The sequence below is a fragment of the Ambystoma mexicanum genome, chromosome 6p (genome assembly GCF_040938575.1).
Source record: "Ambystoma mexicanum isolate Mex_15411 chromosome 6p, UKY_AmexF1_1, whole genome shotgun sequence".
Classification (NCBI taxonomy): Eukaryota; Metazoa; Chordata; class Amphibia; order Caudata; family Ambystomatidae; genus Ambystoma; species Ambystoma mexicanum.
In genome coordinates, this window is record NC_090935.1 from 473,999,203 (window position 1) to 474,021,831 (window position 22,629).

General features: G+C 46.5%; 1 protein-coding gene across 1 annotated transcript in view; it reads left to right on the forward strand.

Moving 5' to 3' along the window:
* Positions 1-22,629, forward strand: part of LOC138511534 (granzyme A-like) — a 235,246-nt gene that overhangs the window by 26,523 nt on the left and 186,094 nt on the right. The window lies entirely within an intron of this gene.

Consider the following 22,629-nt stretch of genomic DNA (forward strand, 5'->3'; position numbering starts at 1 on the left):
AATTGCTTGAAAAAATCATCTGCATTCAGTGTATTACTGCACCAATAGATATTCACAATTGCTATTTTTTTATAGAGATTAGATAGTATCGCCACTTGAAATGATAAAGAAGGAGATTTACGAATGATTGATTTCAGGCCATAACTCTTTTTAACTGCTATAATAAGTCCACCTTTGGGTCTACCAAGGACACCTTTTTCTGCTGGTGTAAACAGAATGTTATGTGAGTCCCAGATTGGTGGTAGAACTAGCCAAGTTTCCTGGAGGGCAACTACATCCATATCAATCAGTCCTCCAACTGATGTAAGATTAAGGTGATTGTGCCCTCGTGTATTCCAGGAGATCAAATTGAGGACTTTGGCATTTAAACCTAGTTATGAGGACTTTGTCTGGTCCAATGGGCTTTGATGAGAAGTAATGTTATGAGCTGAGGTAAAAATACGTGAGCTATGTCCTTGCGGTGTGGCCGAACCAGGTGCTAATTCTTGGGTGAGATTAAAACCTAAGTCGAATAACATCATTCTGGCTTGCCACAAAGTCTCAGCTACTAATGATGATCGAATGTACAGGCGTGCAATAGACAAATCCATATGGTTTGTAAATTCTATTTGCTCGATATCCAGTGATGAAATGGCTGACAAAGCTGGTATCTCTGTACATATGTTCAAAATAAGCTCCAGTGCTTATAACTTTGTGCTTGTGTGCATGGCCTTCAGCCGTGCACCCAAGACAGTAGGCCCTCCCCACAACCACCTGATTGATAAGCGATACTACGGGTTTATCTATTGCTGTGATATGCTGCGGTGGTTGTGGCCAGGGCCTAGAGTCTTGGGAGTATGGCCTACGGCCTACGGCCTATGGCCATGCACCCAAGACTCTAGGCCCTGGCCACAACCACCGCAGCATATCACACCCATGGTGGCTTATAAATCATTAGCACACCCATAGAATGAAACATTTTAACTCAGCATATACTCCATTTTCACCCAGGACTCTAGGCAGGGTCTAGAATCTTGGGTGTATGGCCTACGGCCTGCAGCCATGCACCCAAAACTCTATGTCCTGCCCACAACCACTGTACTATATATAACCCATGGTGCCTAATAACTGCAGTGCTTATACCTTTTGTCTTGGGTGCATGGCCTTCGTCCATGCACCCAAGACTCTACGTACTGCCCACAACCACAACAGCATATCACACCGATTGTGGCTTATAACTTCTCTACGTATAAATTTGAGTTGCCTGCACGGACGGAAGTACTATCCTTATGAGATCCCTCATTTTCAGTAATTACAAACATCCCGGACAGGGCGGGCATGGCGAATACATCATTAGCACCTGCCGCCTAAACAAATACAGTATTTCACCCATCTCTACTCTCTGAACCTCCCCAAGCACTCTGACACACCAAAACAGTTTCCGAAACAGCATTTCGCCTCTGGTCGCTGCCGCGCTGTCAGCGGATCCAAGATGTCGGGCGCATCCAAACAATGTGACGCACATCACGGCTCACTGCAGCCAATCGGCGGACACGTTGCGTGAACGCGGTCATGACGCCAGCCCTTTAGCCAATCGGTATCTGTCCACGGAGCAAACAGGGAAGTGTGACCGTGGAGCGGACATAGATATCACTAATTTTTTGAGACATACTTTTTGGTCGTTTTAAAGAAAACTACTGGACGGATTGGAACCAAATTTACAAAAGCACGGTTTCGGGACCAAGGTTCTCCTCCTGCCGCAAATTTGGTGAAAATCCGTCCAGCGGTTTGGCCTGTAGGCATGCGCAAAGTTTATCCCCCATTCAGTGTATGGGAAAACAAGACGTTTTGGGACACCCCCTATAACTTTTACCCCCCTGGACCAAACATCACCAAACATTTCCCATATACTTTTTTTGCAAAGTTTGGTGACGATTCGTCCAGAGGGAGCAAAGTTATAAGCCGCCCAAAAGGTGCTCTTCCTATGGAAACAGCAACTTAACCATAACTACACAGCCACTACCATGGCTGTGTAATATATATATATATATATATATATATATAAATACTCATTTAATCTAAAATAAAAAACACGTACCTTACCTCCACGCAGCCGACATGTAGACATGCTGACTGACAGGAGAGAACTCCTCTCCTATCAGTCAGCGTGGTCACGCTGCGCTACCTGAACACACTGAATGACAGGAGAGGAGTCCTCTCTTGTCATTCAGTATGTCCACGTTGTCAGCTGAATAACAGGAGGCAGCAGAGCTCACTTCTGAGCGCTATTGTCTCCCATTATTTTGCTGTTTGTTGCAGAGCCAAACAGCTTCGCAAAAAACAGCAAAATCATTGCAGGTGCAGCACAGTCCCCCGTGTGAATAAAAGGACACGGGTGGACTGTGCTGCCTTCTGCTTAGGAGAGCGGGCCGCGAGGCCCCCTGTAAGCGCGAGGCCCGGGGCAGTTTGCCCCCCCTGCACCCCCCTCGTGACGGCCCTGCATGCTCACGTGGGCACGCATACATGCACACACGCTGCACATGCTCAGTAGTGTGACCTATCTGTACCAGTTCTTGAGATCGTTTACAATCTTGGTACAAGTTCTTACATAAACATACATTATTACCCTCGAAAATAAGAACTATCAATTTAGAGACTACACGTCATTCAAAAAATGTATTTTCTTTCGTATATTGAATATTTTATAAGCCGGAGCATGTATTTTACATCAAAACACTGTGCACATTTATTATATGAAATATAACTGACAATAAAAACATGAGCAATACAGCAAAACATAAGAGATTAAAAGAATTCTCAAAAGACCGAAATTCAAGATTAACGATTAAAAGCATAAGGCAAAGGAGTTGCTCAAAATATTTCTGACCGCAACTAAGTTTGTAAAGGCCTGGGAGAGTGTTCCAAACACCAAACTGACACACGGCAGGACTTGTGGAAGAATTCTCAAGTGTTGTTGTCCAACAGAATTAGGGGACATCCAAATGGAAGGCTTCCCAGTCATCCAAAAATAATCAATTTATAGGCCAATTAACGGGTTTCGAACACGAAACGCCTGCAGGCAAAGCAAGCAATTTTCAACTGTTTTCTTCCCAGAACCAGTGTAGTCATAGGCCCTCATTACGACCCTGGCGGAAAGTGACTGACCGGACCGCCACAGCGTAAATAGCGTTTCCGCCATTGCAAGAAGGAGCAAAGTGCGGCCCATTCCGACCCATCGGGCACGAGCACCCTGGCATGGCGGAAGTGCAAAGTCCGCGATGGCGGAAATGAACCCAAAACGGCCCACACTGCCGCCGTACGGCGCCCTAGGTGCAATACCGCCACCCATCACAGCGGACACCGCAGTGTGCGCCTACCGTAAAGTACGGTGACCGGAAATATACGGAAACGGAAGTTAAAACACGGGCCCGGAACGGGAAACAACCCGCCGTACACCTATAAAACCACTAAAACCACACAACCACTAAAATCACTACCCTGAGACACAACCCAACCCGTCATCCACCCTAGCGAAACCAAGAAAAATGGTAAAAGTAGCGAAGAAAGCGTGCGACCGCAAGCGGCAGGTACACTTCTCCCGTGAGGAACTCACCGTGCTAACAGAGACCCTCCAGGAGAATGCTGCCGTCGTCTTCTCCACGCAAATGACCAGGACGGCACTCGCAAACAAGAAGGCCATATGGGCTCTGGTGGCACAGCGGGTAAGTGCGGTGGGGACCGCACCCCGCACCCCACAGCAATGCCGTAAGTGATGGGACGACCTGCGGATACGCGTCCGCAGCATACTCTCTGCCAACCGCAACATTGCCACAGCCACCGGGGGAGGGTCGGAATCACCCATCAAGCTGACCCCCTGGGAAGAAATCTGTGCCTCCACCATCGGAATGGAGAGCATAGAGGGAGTCGGAGGGATGGAGAAAGGAGTGCAGACATCCGAAGAATCAGGTAGGTGGGCCTAATGAAACAATGCCAAAACCACAAAGTCCATCCATGTGAAGCACCATGTGTCCCCATAGTGCAACAGAAACACATGTCCAGGAGAACGTCCACACACATCGTCCTGATAGCGCACGTTAAAACCCACAATAAATACATAAATAATTAAAAACCCCTAAAACACGCACTACACGTGCAGCAGGCACACCCTAACTGCAGGCTGCCAAACAACTGCACCCTCACTCCACACACAAATGGAAGCACCTCCAAGGCCCCGACCCAAATCACCCTCAGGTACCACCCCAATGCATGTGATACAATGCCATTCCAATTCCCACAGACCCACCAATAACCCTCGCCCTCCTTTACTCCACCACAGGGTCCGATCCAAACGACGAGCTGCAGGACACCCCTACCAGCACACCTGCAAAGAGGGCCAAGACCAACGGCCAAAGACCCTCCACCTCAGCTGCACGCATCAAGACACGGCAGCAGCACAAATCAGGTGGCAGCACAGAGGAGGGAACATCAACAGGCACCCCAGCAGCCAGCATGCCCACAACACCACCACAGGTCCCCCCAACGGATGCCACAGAAGGCACTGCCTCCGGTGGCAGCAGCACCATAGGTGACACCCCATTGATGGCAGCATGCTCCGACACAGAAGACGGGGATGTCGAAGTCAGATCCATCCATGACCTGTCCCAATCCCCCTGTCTGTCCCATCCCGTACTACATGAGGATACCACGCAGGGGCACCCACAAGACGACGACTGGCCATCCCCCACAAGCCCTGTGGCAGGGCAACATGAGGACAACAGCCCCTCTGTGACACCCCCGCAAATGGCCATGGCCCAGCAGAGGCAACAGTCCCTCGACCAGTTAATAGTGCAACAGCAGAAACTGGCCACGCTCCTCAAGGACCATGCCGATGAATGTGGGGGCACTAAGGCAGACATAGAAACATCAACTGAGACACTTAGGGCAGAAATGGAGAGAGGTACAGAGACACTAAGGGCACAAATGGAGAGTAGCACCGAGAGCCTGAGAGTCCAAATGGAGAGAAGCACCGAGAGCCTGAGGGGGGAACTGCATGCGACGTCCAAAGACGTATGTGGTGAACTTGCCGCAGTGCGCCGTGTGCTCACTGAGCTCTCGCAAACCCTTAGGGACATGCATGGACGTGAGCAGGCAGAGACATCATCCGTTGCAAGTTCCGTCCAGGGCAGCCCCCAACGTAGATCTGGGAGGAACCTGCGCTCCACAGGCAGGGGTGCCCCTGATACCCGCAGAGGGGGCTTGCAATAGCGACTGCCCACTGACGATGAGCATCTTTGGACACTGGTGTTGGGGGGGGAGGTGGGAGGGTGGAGGGGGTGCGTTGGGCTCACTTGGGTGGCGGGTCGATAGGGTGTACAACATGATATCACATATGCCATAAAAAGTGCACGATCAACCAATGAGATGTGTGGACATTGATCTTTGTGTACTAGGCCATCATAGGCGTACAGTCCATATTGTGCATGTCCCAGACACACACAGTGCCACGAGTCCCGTGTCCATGTATCAGCCACCAGGCGTGAGTGCTAGAAGCATACATCAATGAGATGCTGACGAATGTCACGGGCCTCCGGTGCCTCGCAGACTCCTTGAGGTGCTGCCACATCCCCACCCTCATCATGACCATCATCAGGTGCTTGCAGTTCTGCGTCAGGGGGCATGGGCACATTTCTACGTACGCACATGTTGTGGAGCATGACACATGCCATCACCATCTTTGCAACCTTCTCATGGCGGTACAGGAGTGCCCCGCCAGACCTGCTGAGGCAGCGGAAACGACCCTTCAGTAGGCCGAATGCCTGTTCAATGACTACACGGGTACGTGAGTGGGCATGGTTGTAGTCCTCCTCATGCTGGTCCCGTGGGTTCCGGACTGGTGTGAGGAGCCATCTCTTCAGTGGATATCCAGCATCACCTGTATGTGGACGAGAAACGTATGATGTGGAATGCCATTGCTACGTACGCACACCCCCCCCCCTTCCTGCCAGGTCATTGCCGAATCACATACCCCACATTATCATGCATGAAATGAGACTCACCGAGTAGCCAGGATCTGTTCCCTGCGTGTCGCTCCATGTAGCGTGGTATCGTAGAGTTCCTCAAGACCATAGAATCATGGGTTGATCCAGGGAATCGGGCACAACAATGTGTAATGATCCTGTTGGAGTCACACACCATTTGTACATTCAGAGAATGAAATTGTTTTCGGTTGCGGTACTGGGCCTCCATGGCATGTGGGACGACCAATTCCACATGGGTGCAGTCGATGGCACCAATGCAACCCGGTATGCCGGCAAGTGCATGGAATCCCACTTTTGTGTTGGTAATTTCCAGCTCCGAGCGTGGTAGGGAGATGTAGTCGTCTGCGTGCTGCAGGAGGGCATCGAGCACTTGCAATAGTGTCCGTGAGAACAGTGGCTGAGAAATGCCATGCAACTGTCCGACTGTGTGCTGGTAGGTGCCTGTGGCCAGGAAGTGGAGTACAGACACCACCTTCAGTAGGGGTCGGATGGCGGTTGGGCTATCTATCATGCTGACAAGGTCAGCCTGTGTCATGTCCACAATGGCGGTTATGGTGTCCCGGTCCAGACGGTAGAGGGTGTGGATCTGCTCATCAGTGAGGTTGAACGGATGTGCTCGGAGGCGTGGGATTGCGGGCTGCCTGCGTGGTGGTAGTGGCTGTGCTGGCGGCCCTTGCTGGCCCTGCCTTGGCCTCCTCCTCCTCCTGCGTCTCCTCCGTGCGGCCGGTTGTAGTTGGTGTTCGTCTTCTTCTTGGAGTTGGAGTACTTGCAGTGGTATCAGGTCCCCCAGGGCCAACATCGCGAGTCCTGCCGGTAGCATTTCGGTGTGGTTGTGGGAGGAGACTGGCTGTGCAATTTATGTGTTTCCAGGCTGAATGGCCTCCACCTGTGGTGATTCATTCCACCTGTGCAAACTGCTCTCCCCTTTGGCCGAGCACGTCCCGCGCACAACGCTGCAATTCGTGGAATGGCATCTTGCTATTACAATCATGTATTAGTACCCGATGGCCGTGTAACATTGGTTGATATGTTCATTCGGCTATGGTCCCATTGTTTCACATGCATTCTTTGCAGTCGCGAACAGAGTTGTGAAGGGTCAGTGGAACGTAGTACTCGAGTAACGGTGGGCCCTCATTCATCACTGTACCGAGTTGCAACGACGGGCGGGGCGTCCCATTCGTGGGTGAAGGCAGTTGCCATTTTCACACACAGCCGCACTCGATGGATTAATTAGTGTTTTCAAACGGCCACAGATGCCTCTTCGACGTGATGTTGCAAATGAGGAATTCGAAGGGCGGCGCTTTCGGTTTTCAGCTAGCGGCGAGGAGATGCCCACAGGTCTGACTGCAAATATAACGTTCTATTGTTCAATGTCCTTGGGACAGGGGCCATGGCGAGGATGCAATGATTGATATGAATAGTATGGGATGCGCAATTGCGTAGTGGACGATAAGGCAGGACGTTCCCAAATACATGTTACTTCACTAGACTGGAATTACGGGCTGGGGCACTGTGGATTTTGCAGGCTGCATAACGCACAGACTCAATGGATATTTCTAATGTTATGTGAGTAAATATTCAGGCGTTTTCATTACGGGATGAGGGAATGATGGTTGGATGCATGGGCAGGTGATTTGATACAGAGTTTGCCATGTACAGGGCTTCTTGGGATCTGTCCGCCCCCCCTGCGCTATGTGATGCAGGGCTGCCATAGTGGGACCATCGTCTATCTGGCCTTGTTGAGCCCTCCCTGTCTCGACGCGCCTTCAGACACTTGTGTCCATGCACGTTACCAATCCCATCTGAAGGATTCTGTTTTGACAGACGCATGCACAGGTACACTCGTTTGTGATGGTGTTTTCACCTCGATATAGATAGTTATGATTCGCAAGTGGTTTTGGGGTGGTGATGATCCTTTGGAGTGGGCTAGCATGCATATGGCTGTGGATTTAGTGTGATCATTGAAGTGAGTTGTTCGAATGTAGTTCTGATGGCCATTCTATTCTTTTTCTTTTCTTTTGGTTGACAGGTATCTCCTCCCCTTTTGCCACTGCCATCTGTATGCCACTCCTGCAGATGGGTTTTACTCCCGACACCTGCTGCTTCGTGTTAATCAGTGGAGCAGCATTACGATCTTATGGGACGATCGCCAATGGGCCACATGCCCTTACGCAGTACTGGTGGCTCGGAGCAACATTTCGGCCTTTCAGCTGGACTAGTGCCTCCCCATTGGGACGTCCCTGCGGTTCTGTGCGCTTCCATGTTGCCTTTTCGTACGTGAATGTGGCTCTGTGTACCATGAGGGAACAGGGCGTCACACAAGTGGTGGCTGGTCATTTCTTGCGGATGCAGCCCACAATGGTGAAATGTGTTTTGGAGTTCATGGCCTGATGGCTGTATGGGCTTGGTGATATTGATGTGCATTAAATTTCTATTCTGATTTGGCCCGTGTAGCGTTCTTCTTTGCAAGTGATGTGGCATATTCCTATTTGGGGAGCGATGTATTGTGAGGGGATCTGCATTGGGTTCCAGCTTCGGAGTTTTGTTGCGTGGTCCTGTACTGGGCGCGTTTGCCTACGAAGCCCGTGAGGTCAGGGATGGGGGCTGCCAATATGACAGTTTGGATGTTGTCATGCTCAGGGGCGGGGGATTGGGTTTTGTGTGACAGATGCCGGTCAGCCAGGTGGACTGGTGGAATGTTGTGATTTTCTGAATGTTGATGGTCACAGGTGCCTGTGTTTGCGTGCGTTTCTTGGTGGGGGACTGTGGTCATGTCCATTGGGATGGCTTCTGTATTCGTGCCATCTGTGCCCTGCAGCTCCCATTGGCCCCTCTTGAGGTTCATTTGTTTGTTGGCATGCATGGGTGACTTGTGCATTTCACTGGTTGCATGTGGCTTTGTTGCACCTACGGGGAGTTGTACTTTGTGGGCAGGGAGCGGTGTACGGGCAGTCAGTGGGGCCGTTTACGGTTGATTCGCGATGCCGTACTTCTCACCATGGCGGAATGGTGCATTCCGCCATGCTTGATGGCGTTAGGTACATGTCCGCTGGGGTCGGAATTGGCGTACCGTTGCACCATGGTGGTGTTTACGGTTTGGCATGGCGCGCGCGCGCGTGCTTGGTGCAGTTAGCGTTGGCGTTCACTACGGTGTCGCTAATGGCATCGTACTTTGCGGTGACGGGTCATAGTCGCACCGAGCGCTATTCGATGGCGGTATTGCATTTCCGCCATCGTTTTCCGATTTCCGCCAGGGTCGTAATGAGGGCCATAGTATTTTTTTGTATTTATATATATAAAGTTTCCATGTCACTAAATAACAACTATAGTTTATCTTTTATTGTTTGATTATATTGGTCCTTGATTTTGTTTAAGGTTTGTATTTCAAAACAAAAATATTACATGGCCTGCAGTAGCAACCCTCTAGGTGTGATTAAGTTGCTCAACCCATAGGAAGAGCACTTTTTTGGGCAGCTTATAACTTTGCCTGCCCTGGACAAATCCTCACCAAACTGTGCAATAAAAGTATATGCCCCCCTCGGATTGATTCTTCAAAGTTTTTGATGTTTCGTGAAGGGATATAGTTATAGGGGGGTCCACAATGTGTGGTGTTATTCATAGACGCAATGGAAAAAGAAATGTGCTCACGCCTACAGCCCAAACTGCTGGACGAATGTTCACCAAATTGTGTGCAGCAGCTTGGTCCCGAAAGCGTGATTTTGTAACTTTGGTGTAAATCCGTACAGTAGTTATTTTAAAAACAGCCAAAATGTGGGTCCAAAAAAAATGTGTGATATCTGGGTTCGGTCTGCAGACTCATTTCCCTATTTAGTCTGCAGACACCCCTCTGGACCAATCAAGGACCGGCGTGATGTCCGCGGACATCGGGCCTGCCTGCTGATTGGATGGTGAAAAATTTGAGATGCGTCGGATATTTTGAAACGGTCGCCAGGTTGGATTTGCGGATCAGCCATTGTTGTCCGCGAACATCGCAGTAAAAACATATTAAAAAACACAATATTGCACTTGTCAAATTAATGAAACAGTCTCTGGGAAGGTGAGGGGTGATGAGGATGGGGTGGGATATACCCATAAAAAGCCAAAAAACAGGTCCGGATGTTTGGGCACAGCCCTGTGATATTCGCGAACATCTCAGATGTTTGGGGACATCCATGCCTATTTCTGAATTACAGGGTTGGTGAAAAGCAGTTTTTGGATGGCTTATAACTTTGTCGCCACTCAATGAAACTGCAGAAATTTTGCAATATCATTCTAGACCTGACCCTGAATGGTTATGCAAACGGTGCTGTTTTGCCAAGAGAGAGCACAATTAGTGGGGGGTCCAAAAATATTTCAAAGGCTTATACATTTGGTGCCATTTGACGAATCTGCAGAAAGGTTTGCAAAAGATTTTTGACCCTGTCTTGAACGTTTTTGCAAAGTTTGGTGGGTTGTTGTCAAGAGGGAACAAAATTGGAGGGGGGCCTCAACATTTTTAGATGGCTTATAACTTTGTTGCCATTTGACAAATGTGCACAAATGTTTTCAGAAGGATTATAGACCCAACCTTGAATGGATTTTGGCAAGAGGGGGCTAAGTTATATGACTATTTTATGTATACATTTTGACACTTTTCAAAAAATAAATCATGGATGGATTTGTATTAAACTCATGCAAGGAGCATTGGCAAGGACCTGAAAGCATGGTTTTGCAAATGTGGCCGTGTTTTATTTTTTGAAAAGTGTCATAATGCAGATACAGAAAATAGTGATATACCTTTGGTGACTGAGGTATAGCCTGTGGCCATGGGCAGTGGCCAGATTGTTTGAGTCACAACCCAGACAATCTGGCTACTGGTCATGAGCACGAGGGACCAGCAATGGGGTTAAAGTGGGTATGGCCAGCAGGGACCGGCTACGTGGTAAGGTTTTTTGAAATCGGGATAGGTTTGAATGGGAAAAAACAATCTGCTTGTGGCTACAGCCCGAAGTGCTGGATAGGATTGCAGCAAACATTCACGAAGAGCATCAGCAAGGACCTCAAAGCATGGTTTTGCAAATCTGTTGTGGTTTTTATTTTTTCAAGGTGTCCAAATAGAAGTGCAAAAAATAGCGATATAACATTGGTGCATGGACAGTGGGCCTGGCCCTCGGCATGGACGCATGTTTACTGTAAGGCAAAGTTTCTATGCAGTACCCTCTGGGACCACTAGACACAACTATGACTAAAGGTGTAAGCAAACCAACCTTTGGTATAAGTCTGTACTACACAGTTTTGGTAGCGAGCTGAGCAGCTAGGCTTATCTCAAGAAGGCAATGTGAGCTGTAATGATGTTACACAGATGTCTACAATCACAGGTGTTCAAAAAAACTCTTAAACTCAAGGTTTCTTGGTTAAACACTTATCAATTTATTTACCAGTCAGTTATAAAACATTCAATAGAAGGAGGCAATTATATAATAACACACAAATATACTTCAATACTGTACACTCTAAGTTTCTCAATCAGACAAGGCCCTTTTGGGATGGCCCACAGACACAACCTACACGCACAAGTGACTTTAGTAACAAGAGTGCTGGGGACATTAATACCTTACTGTTGGCATTTCAGAATACTTTACAGCAGGACTAAAAGGCAAAGTTTATCAGAACATAAAAATAAAGACTACAATTATTCTTAGATAGTGAAAATACTTTGAGTTCACCAGAAGAGCCAATTCAATACAATAGGCTAGGCCAAAGTAAATGGGCTAAAGTCTTGGATAGGATAAAGCGGTTCTGGCAAGTAAACGGTAAAGTCTCTGCACAAGTTCTCAGAAGTAGTTTGTAAAAAGAAGAATCATATGTTGGGTCACAAGCTGATTAGGCCTGTGAGTTAGGAAAGTTTCAAGCACTTTCACAGTGAGAGGTAAGTTCTCTCTGTCTTGTTTCAAAGTACCTTAGAATAAAGAAAAAGAGGCAGCTGATGACTTCTGTTCCTGGCAGTTCCTGCAGTTTTCGCTGTTCCTGGGCCTCAGTCGTGCGAACAAGAGGGAGGACGTTGGGGGTGTCCTGCACTGCTCTGGGACAGTCAAAAGCTTGCAACTGGCAATCTTTAATTCCGGTGGCTGTTTCACTTAAAGGTGACGCACACAAACTGGTGTCCCTCTTCCTGGTTAAATTCGACGAGCTCCTAGATGGGTGTCCAGGTGGCTTACTTTGGAGTTGATTGGTATTACCAACTCAAAGGGAGAAGTCGTCCTTGTAGGGGCTTCTCTCTCGATGCAAACTTGGTGATTTGGACTTGCGGCAGGGCTTCACCGGGAAACCAACGGTCCAGGAGTTGCAGCAGCTGCCCTCTTCAAGCTCTTCTTTGGTTCCTTCATTCCAGTGGTTGACTCTGCCTTCCAAGCCAAGAGACTTGCCTTTTATTCAGTTCTCTCCCAATCATTCCAGCCTAGCTGTCACTCACCCAGCATGGTGACTGTCCTTGCCGGACAGTCAGCCATCCAATCACCACAGAGTGCCTTTGGGTCTCCTAGGAGACTAATCACAGGGAGTTTTTCGAGCACCTCCCTCACTTCCTGCCTACCCCAGACACTCGGGCGTCAGAGGCGGGTTTCACTCCTGAAGCTCGCCAAAGGCAAATGAACAAAGAGGCCAAACCTGGTTTGGCGCGCAGAGAAACTCTCTAGAAGGACCTTTCCAAAAAGAAATGGCGAAAAAAGAAGACCGTGACCTGTTTTAACAAAGGGGGCGCAGGCGCCATCTTGAAAAACATGGCTCCCCGAATTTAACGTTACCGGAGCTACGAATAGTTTGCGGTCGGGAAAAATCATGGTAGTTCATTGTAAAACCATTGCCACCAGCCATTCTGAGAGGAAAGGGTAACATTTGATTGTTACAGAAGTAACTAGACATTGGGGATACTAAGTAGCCCCTCCAGCACTCTATTGTAAAATAGGGTGTGCTGGGTCTAGAAATGTAAAAAACTAGTAAAGTCAATTTCACTTTACTTACTCTGGGAAACAGTAGTTTCTCCCAGAGAAGGTATTTAAACCTTGGGAAGCCTGGAAGACTTCCCTGTGCCACTGCACTGAAGGTGCTGTGTGACCCAATTGTAAAATATGATGCCTATGGAGTTGGTTAGACTCCATAACCAAAAGAAACACATAGTGTAAAATCACATTAAAATACATGAGAGAGTGGGGAAAAAGGGTCTCACTCTCTCCAGGTAAAAAAATCAAGTCCTCAAAATCCAGCAAAGTTGCTGGGGGTCTCTAAGCTGAAGGGAATTAGAAAATTTTTGAGAATTCTCCCTAACACTCATCCCCCCCAGACTAAAGGACAAGAGGATTTAATCCACCCCTGGATCAATCTCCTTACACCAGTCGATCATACATTCTGGAGAGACCATCAGCATTTTGGTGATTACACCCTGACCTGTGTTCAATGGTAAAATCAAACCCCTGTAAGCTAATTGACCGACCATCTTAACAATCTAGAACTTTCCCCCTTCATCTGCATCAACCATCTCAAGGGTTGGTGGTCTGTCTGAATCACAAAAGTAGAACCATACAAGTATGGTCTATATTTCTTCAATGACCACACAATGGCAAAATACTCACGTTCTATGGTTGCCCACCATGTGTCCGGTTCCTTAGCTTCCTGCTGATGAAGCAGATTGGGTGTTTCCTGCCTTTGTCATCCAGCTGACCCAGAACTGCACCTATACCTGTATTGGAAGCATCTGTCTGCACAATGAAGGTTTGGTTGTAGTAAGGAGCTCTTAAAACTGGAGCTTGACGAAGGGCTTTCTTAAGTCCTTCAAATGCCTTAGTGCACTCCTCATTCCACCTGACCTTCCTTGGGGAATTTGGGTGCGGAGATCACATTTAAGGGAGAAGCTATGGTCCCATAGTTCTCTATGAAGTTCCTATTATAACTAGTGAGACCTAAAAAGGCTCTCACTTGGGGTTGAGTAGTAGGGGTGGCCTATTCTTGTACAGCTTGTACTGTGCTAGGCAATGGCCTTATTTCACCTCCTCCTACCTCATGTCCAAGGTAGACCACTTTTCTCTGACCAATTTGACATTTACTTGCCTTTATGGTCATATGGGACTGCTCAAGAGCCTGCAATACATATCCTAAGTGATCAACATGTTCTTTTCAAGTAGGGCTGAACACTGCAGTATCATCCAAGTACGCCATGCAGAAGTCCTTCATCCCATTCAGAACATGATTCACCATCCTTTGGAATGTAGCAGGTGCATTCTTTTATCCAAAAGGCATAACCTTAAAATGGTAGAGGCCTGCTGGGGTTGAAAATGCAGTTTTCTCCTTGGCATGGTCTGCCAGGGCTATTTGCCAATAGCCTGAGGTTAGGTCAAATGTACTGAGGTACTTGGCTGAACCAAGTTTGTCCACCAGATCATCTGTCCTAGGTAAAGGATGGGCATCAGTCGTGGTGACTGCATTAAGGGCTCTATAGTCCACACATAATCTCAACTCCTTGGATCCTGCCTTTGGCACTAGAACAACTGGACTAGACCAAGGACTTGTAGATGGCTCTATTACCCTGAGATCAATCATCTTGTTCACCTCTTCCTTTATGTGGTTTCTTACATGGTCTGATATTCTGTATCCTTGTCTTTGTACAGATAAACAGTCACCAGTGAGAATCCCATGCTGGCCCCAAGGGCAAGCATGCTGAGAGTGAAAACAGAGGGGCAAACTGATTTAACAGAGATTTGCACTCCTCCTGTTGTTCCAGTATCAGATTAGAAGAGGGGTTAACTCCTTCTATCTTTCCATGTAAAGGTTGTCCCCTGAGGAGGTCAGGTAGAGGTTCACTCTCCTCCTCCTCTTGAGCAGAGGCTAGAAGCAAATCTCCCAGTTCTGATCTAGAGACATAGGCTTTTAGACGGTTGGTGTGAAAGACCCTGGGGGCCTCCTTAGGATTGCCTAAGTCCACCAAATAATTGACCTCTCCAAGATTTCCCACAACCTTGAAGGGCCCAATCCATTTGTCCTGTAAGGCCCTCTGCCTTGTAGGTACCATAACTAGAACTAGCTGGTCTTGAGTGAACTCAACCATGTTGGCCTTCTGGTCATGCCAATGCTTCACCAGAGCCCGACCTGCTTTCAAGTTATCAGGAGCTTCTGTCATCATGTGTGCCATTCTCCTTCAGAGACCTAACACATAGTCAGTGATTCTCACTGGCTTGGGGAAAGGAGCACTCTCCAACCCCTCCTTAATTAGGGCCAACGGGCCTCTAACTGGATGACCATAGAGGAGCTCAAAGCTACTAAATCCAACTCCCTCCTGAGGGACATCTCTATAAGCAAAGAGAAGGCATGGCAGTAGAAGGTCCCACTTTCTTCTAAGGGGTTCTTCTAAAGCCCCTATCATGCTCTTCATAGTTCGGCTAAACCTCTCTACCAACCCATTTGTCTGGGGATGGTAGGCAGTTGAGAACTTGTAAGTTACTCCACAGTTTTTTCACATGGCCTGCATGTAGTGGGACATAAAATTAGATCCCCTGTCAGAGATGACTTCCTTAGGAAATCCTACCCTGGTGAAAATACCAAGTAGGGCCTTGGTCGACAATGTCGACTCCTGCACTCTGGAGACCCCCGTCCCGCCCATAGAGCTGAGGTTTGCTCCGAAGTACTTTAAGACGAGATAGCTGCACCTTTGAGATGGATGGGGTGCAGATTTATTACTGCAACACCAATCAATAAGGACAACTCAATGGTTTGGCAATGGGAGTCCGTTTAATGACAAGTACAGAAATCAGGGAGTCATGGAAATCAGCAGTGATGCGATCATCCTTCTCGCTTCAACTCCAACGAACTTCATACAAATCATAACTTTTATACTCAAAACGCATCATAATTGACGTGTAACACTCAGAGGTTTAACATGCAATTCTATTGGTTAGGAAATTGTAACTTTAATATAGGTACTATATCTGTATATGGTAACGGAGTGAGGGGATTGGATAAACACTGTCAGGTGGGCGTCTAAGCCCTTCCATTTAAAATGACTGTTGTAGACGTCACTAAAAGTACGACGTCTCATTGGTTCTACTGACTATAGGACCCTAGATTATTTGGTCTATTGTGATTGGGTTGGTACCAACCCATGCATATTCTTCCACTTCACTTAGCAGCACGCAGAACGGTCAGCCAGGTGTATGGTGCCCACTAGTTACACGGCCTTTCTCCAATTATGGTTATAATCAATCATCGCTTCAGCAACTATGTGTCAATTATATCAATGTGGTTGGCCTCGAAACTGTGTCTTCTGTCTGGAAAAGGTGGATGCCAAGCGTAGGTGGGAACCCGTGCTCTTCTCGTTCGGCTGGTCATGTGATTTACACACCGTGAATTTGTCTCGTCTCTCTCAATTTGTGTATTTGATTCATATTTAGCTTGCCACCTGCCTACGCTTCCTTATCTCGACCTTTCAAAGACAGGATATTCTGTTCTTAAGTTTCAATTATATGTAGCTACTGTTCCTCTTCTATTAGCTCGACCTTGGCTCTTCTGGCACGAGTTGCTCCTGCTGAGTTTCGATTCAGCCATCTCTTCTTGTTTTGCTAGAATATGAATCTCTGATCATTCGGCCTTTAGTAACCTCGGTTGATTCTGCTTCATTTGCAAAGTGGAATTACACTTATAATACTCTGCTTCGTTTTGAGGTAGATTATGTATGATGGTGCATGCCGTGCTTTTCTTTTACTTAGCACAGCAAGCTGTACTGTTTTCTTTGCTTTCTTGCGGTTCCAAGCATATGTACAGGTGTAAACTGGTCGACTGTATTCATCTTGCATACAGCTGAACTCTCTTACGTTTTGATAGTTTTCTATCACTTTAGGTTGACAATATCTTTTCTCATGACGTTTTGTCTCTTTGTGTCATCATTGGGTCATCATTTCTTCTATCTGCAAGTCCGTCCGAGCCCTTGTGACTTCACCATTCATCTTCTATTAAGACCTTTTTGGTTTCTTCCAGGACGGTACTTAGGCACTCTTCATTTCGTCTCATTTGCTGGTAGGATTTTCTTAATGGATACTTTACTGTCCATGTTTTTCTGGGTATTGGTACTTCAATAGGTGTTGTTCTTCTGATAGGTACTGGGCAGAGCCCTACTGCGGCTCTATGCTGGTTTATTTGCTCATCATACGTCACATATTTTAGTGTGAACGTTCCTGGTACTTCAAAAGGGGCGACTGGAGTGCAGGCTTTATTTGGGACCTCCTCTACACTCCTACCTTCTCAAAAGGAACTACCACCACTGCTCCACACTTGCCAGATGTCTGACAAGTGTGACAGCTCCTACAGAATGTATCTATATCAGACCCTAACTTAGGCCAGTAGAAATAGAGAGAAATCCTTTCCTTGGTCTTCTTAAAGCTTAAGTCACCAGCCAAAGGAATCTCATGGGCTAACTTTAGGAACTGGTGTCTTATCTCCTGAGGCACTAGATGTCTTCTGTAGTCCCCTGGGATAGACTCAGTAGGTTCACTGTAGAAGAGGCCATCCTCCCAGTACAACCTGTGCTTACCTGGCTCTTGCCCGTCCAGCTGGGAAGCTGCCTGTTGGCGAAGTCCTTCAAGAGTAGGACGCTCTCTTTGACCTCTGCTGAAGTCTGCCCTACAGGGGCCACCTTCTGCCAGTAAAGACTGCAGCTCAGGATGGTCTTTAGGATCCAGATCTTCAACAAGGGGAAGATCTTCTTCCAGCTCTGAATCTTCAGCAGATGATCCAACCTCTCCTGGTTAATTCTCGCACTCAGCGTCAGCTGGTGGAGTAGTCACAGGTGTGACTTCAGACTGTCCTCTCGGGGATGTCCTGGTTTGATGCACAGGAGGACTACCCTTCTTGCTTTCTGAGTCCTTGGGTTTCCCTTTTGTCTCCTTCTTCTTGGAAATAGCAGTTAGCTGTTCCTGTGGACTGGGTGTTATAGGTTCTCCTGTAACAACCTCTTGAGAGTCATCTAGGGCGAGCTCTCTGGCCTTGCTTGTCTGCTCCTGTTTCCTTTTACTGGGAGGCCTGGGGGTGCTTGATACAACTCCAAGAGTTTTTAAGTCAATTCCCAGCAGGACTCTCCCAGGCCAGGCACTTCACTTTGTACACTGACAGGTATTCTTACAGACATATTTTTGCACTGGATGAGAGCTAGTAGTCTTGGGAATATTTGGACTGGGCCTCCAGAAAGCTTAGTGAGGCCTTTGGGTGCCTTAGCAACATCCTCAGGTTTGAAAAAGGTTTAATCCACCACTGTAATGCTGGCCCCAGTGTCTCTAATGGCAGGGGTCTCCTGATCATTTACAAGTACACTGTCCTTGTAGTATTCTTTTGTGTTATCTGGTATAGAATTATAGACATCTAAATTCTGCTGTTCCCACAGACCCAGGGACACTAAAGAAACACTGGCAGAGACTCCAATGGGGTCTTCAGCCAATAATTGAAAGTTTCGACTTGCCATATGTACTTCTCCCTCGCGATGAAGGCTAAGGAGGCAGTGTGGACCCCTGAAGGTTTACCCTTGCATCCCCTTTTACATGGTCATTACACCCACAAGCATAACATTTTTCCAAATGATTTGACAAATGGGGGTTTCTGCTGACCTCCCTCTGGTTTGGCACCAGAGGTTTCACTAGACTGACCTGGTTTCCCATGTGGCTTACCTTTCTTATGTTTGTGGCCCTCTTTTGGACTGGAGGTTTTAGAATTCTCTTTGTCATCTTTCTTGTGCTGCTTCCTCTCATCCTTTTTATGAGTGGCCCCAGAATCTTTATGAGTAGCCCTGTTGGCAACCCACAAGTCAGCAGCTTTTGCTAGCTTCTTGGGATGAATCTCTTTAAAGTCAGCCAAGTGCTTTCTCAGCTCAGGAGAGCAGGCATCAAAAATAGATTTCAACAAAAACAGATTTCTCATTCCTTCAGAAGAGTACACTCTGTAACCCTTGACCCAACCATCTAAGTTTTTCAAACATTCACAAACGCGGGTAGCCCAAGGAGTGTCATAAGTCTTTTTGAGGGTCCTAAACCTCTTAAGGTACTGGGCAGGAGTTTTATCTAGCTATCAAGGCTAGCTTCACATTTCCATACTCCAATCTTTCAAGTTCTCCCACCTCCATTACAGCATCCTGTGCAACTTGGGGGAGCCGAGACAAAAACCAAGGAACCAACTGATTCCCTGTGAAACACTGAATCCCATAGTTATACTCAAAAGCACTCAACCAATCCAAAATATCAAGTTTCACCTCATAAATACAGCTTCCTTAGGCATGCAAGGTCTCTTGGGACTGGATGACCTAGAAGACTCTGGGATGGAAACATTGTCAAGAGACAATTTCTTCATTTCAAGAGCATGTTGTAATTCCATTTTCCTTAGTCTGAGATCATGATGTTTCGCTTCAGCTTAGATTTGTAATCTTTTGAACTCTAACTCAAGTCTCATCCTTTTAAAAGAGACACATTTTGGACTCTGTACTGGACCTGGTAGGGTCCCTGTGGCTAAAGGTTGAGGCATAAGAGCTTGTTGAGGTAAAGTGGGGCTCCCTTTTTGAGACTCCTCTAACTCTTCAACAATATCAGGGTTAGACTCTGAATCATCATCATCCTCATCCTGGAATAGTAGGTGGGACAGACCTATTACCCAGACTTTGATTTTCTAACAATCTTTCAACAACTTCATTTTTCTTTCCTTTAACAGGGATAGACCTGGCTTTACACATTTCCTTCAGTTGATCTACTGTTAAAATTATCAGGTCTGAAGTTATCGATATCTGGAATGTTACAATAGGGAGTCAGGAAAGGGAGGTGGGGTAGCTATAATAGCAAAACGAAATCTTAAACTATTCCCCTCCGCCACACAGTGCTCTGGATGTGAGATTCTTCACCTAAAATTAACTCCCACCCCCAAAATCACTGCATAAACTTTGTCATCTACAGACCCTGCTTCACTAACTTCACACTTCAATGACGAACTCTGCCACATCTTGAATAGCCTAAAAGGTTCCAACACCGGAACAGTACTTCTGGGTGATTTAAATAGATGGAAAGGAAATTCCATCGACAGAGAAGCCATTAGCCTTGAAAGGGACTTACAGAGCATCAGTTACTCAATAAACAAAGGCCCCACCAGCAAAACTGGCAACCAACTGGACTGGATCATTACAAACAATGTAGAAATAACAGTGACGAACACTTCGCCTTGTATTTGGACAGACCATTACAAAATCAAAGCCAAACTTTCTACAGCATTCAAGATCAGATACACTGACAACACATCCAAAACAACTCAAAGCAGAAACATGAAAAAATCACACCATCCATCCTATCAAAAGGGATTACACATATTATGAACACAACCACAGATGATGATCCCTGCGATTTAATTGCCTCCACCAATAGCAACCACTTTCAGGAGTTACTAGACAAGCACGCTCCACTAAAAAACAAGCAAGTTTGCCCAAACCTGAATCACCAAACCTGGTTTACGACAGAATCAGCTACACTCAGAAAAGCCAAAAGAAAACTCGAGAGACAGTGGCGTAAAGACCCTTCCGAGTGAAACAAAGAAAATTGGGAAAAAACTGACCATCTGTACAGAGCCAAGCTAACGGAATTGAAAAAGAACTACTACAAGGATCAGATGGCCACTGCCACAAACTTTACCGGGAAATTGTTTCAAATATTAAAATCCATAGAAAAACCACCTACTCTTTCTCCGCCATTTCAGCCAACTATGGAAGATTGTGAAAAAGTTCAAATGGCCTTTCTAAATAAAATCAAAAAAACTAGAGAAACCATAATAAACTGCAAAGTGACAGAATCACCACTTTTTCCCCATACCAAGGACCAAAAACATCCAAGTTCCAATTCTCGCCTGTCTCTTCAGAAGACATGCTGAACACCCTTTCCTCTATAAACTGCACCTCATGTTCTGAAAATATCTTGCCTCCTAAACTTATATTAAATAATGCAGAAGCTCCGAGAGGCCCTAGATACTGCAGGAAATTGCTCTGAGGAGGCCATTGACTGGGTTGCATCTTTTCTCGAAGATAGAAACTCCAAAATCACTTGGGGAGGACACTCCCCCACATCCAGACCTGTGGATTGCAGTGTTCCGCAGGGAACCAGCTTCTCGCCACTGCTTTTCAATCTATAGCTCCGCTGTCTCTGCTCCCTTCTTTCACAACTTGGGATCTATTTTACTAATTTTGCAGATGACACACAACTAATATTAGAACTGTGTGGTGACCATACACGCAACAATAATAGACTCTCAGCCATCTATAATACCATTGAAAATTGGATGAAGTCACACAAGATGTGTCTGAATAGCTCCAAGACAGAGTTTATTACATTTGGATCAACCAAAGTCTTAAAAAACCTACACTCAGTTTACTCCTCCTTTCTTATAAAGGACTCCACTATCAAAGTGTCAGACAAAGTCAAGACACTCAGGATTTACTTACAATCCTCATTAGGAGCCGAGGCTCAAACTTCGTATCTCAAGCGGAACTGCCAATACTATCAAAGGCTTCTATGCCACATCAGGCCTCTTCTAAACGCACAAAATAGCGCCACAATAGCCAGAGCCACCACCTTGTCCCTTCTGGACTACGGAAATGCCCTGCTCTTGGGAGCCAGTAGTAATTGCATCAAGCAATGTCAAATAATACAAAACAACGCAGTTCGATCCATCTCAGGCAAGTCCAGACGTGAACACATAACAAGTGACAGAAAAGATCTCCATTGGTTAGCAATGAAAGAGCGTATCACTTTCAAATCCTTGACACTGGTCCATTGTTGCTTGTAGGGAGCTGCCCCGGCCTATCTCAAGAAGGAATTCAAGTGGTATGAGCCAAGCCATAGCCTAAGATCTGAAAAGCAGGGACTGCTTGAGTCAGGCCATTTCAGAATAAAAGCTATGGGCCTAGGCAGAGCATTCTCTACCAAAGCCATTTCCTACTGGAATGAGCTACCACGTCATCTTAGACTTGAAAGCAATTTTAAAACATTCAGAAAACAACTCAAAACCACGCTCTTTAGATAACCTCAGAACTATGCCATACTAGTGTATACTCTGAAGCCACTGTCGTCCCTCTTCTTTTGTTGCCCTCCAGTGAATCTTCAGTCCACGTGTCAATGTCGCGCCCTGATGCTTGCGAGCTTTCGGCGCGTTATAAATATATAAATAAAAAAATAAAATAAATACAAATAATAATTGCTTTTCTAGTGGTGCTTAGCCTTGTAAAGTTTTTTAGTTGAACAAAAGTAAAGCATAACTCTCAATGTAACAACTCTACAATATATCCTTACCGTCTGCCACCAGTGTTAGGCAACGTTTGTATGTAGTACCCTCTGGGACCACTACACACAACTATGACTACAGGTGTAAGCAAACCAACCTTTGGTAAAAGTCTGTACTACACAGTTTTGGTAGCGAGCTGAGCAGACAGGCTTATCTCAAGAGGGGAATTTGAGCTGTAATGATGTTACACAGAGGTCTACAATCACAGGTGTTCAAATAAACTCTTACACTCAAGGTTTCTTGGTTAAACACTTATTAATTTATTTACCAGTCAGTTATAAAACATTCAATAGAAGGA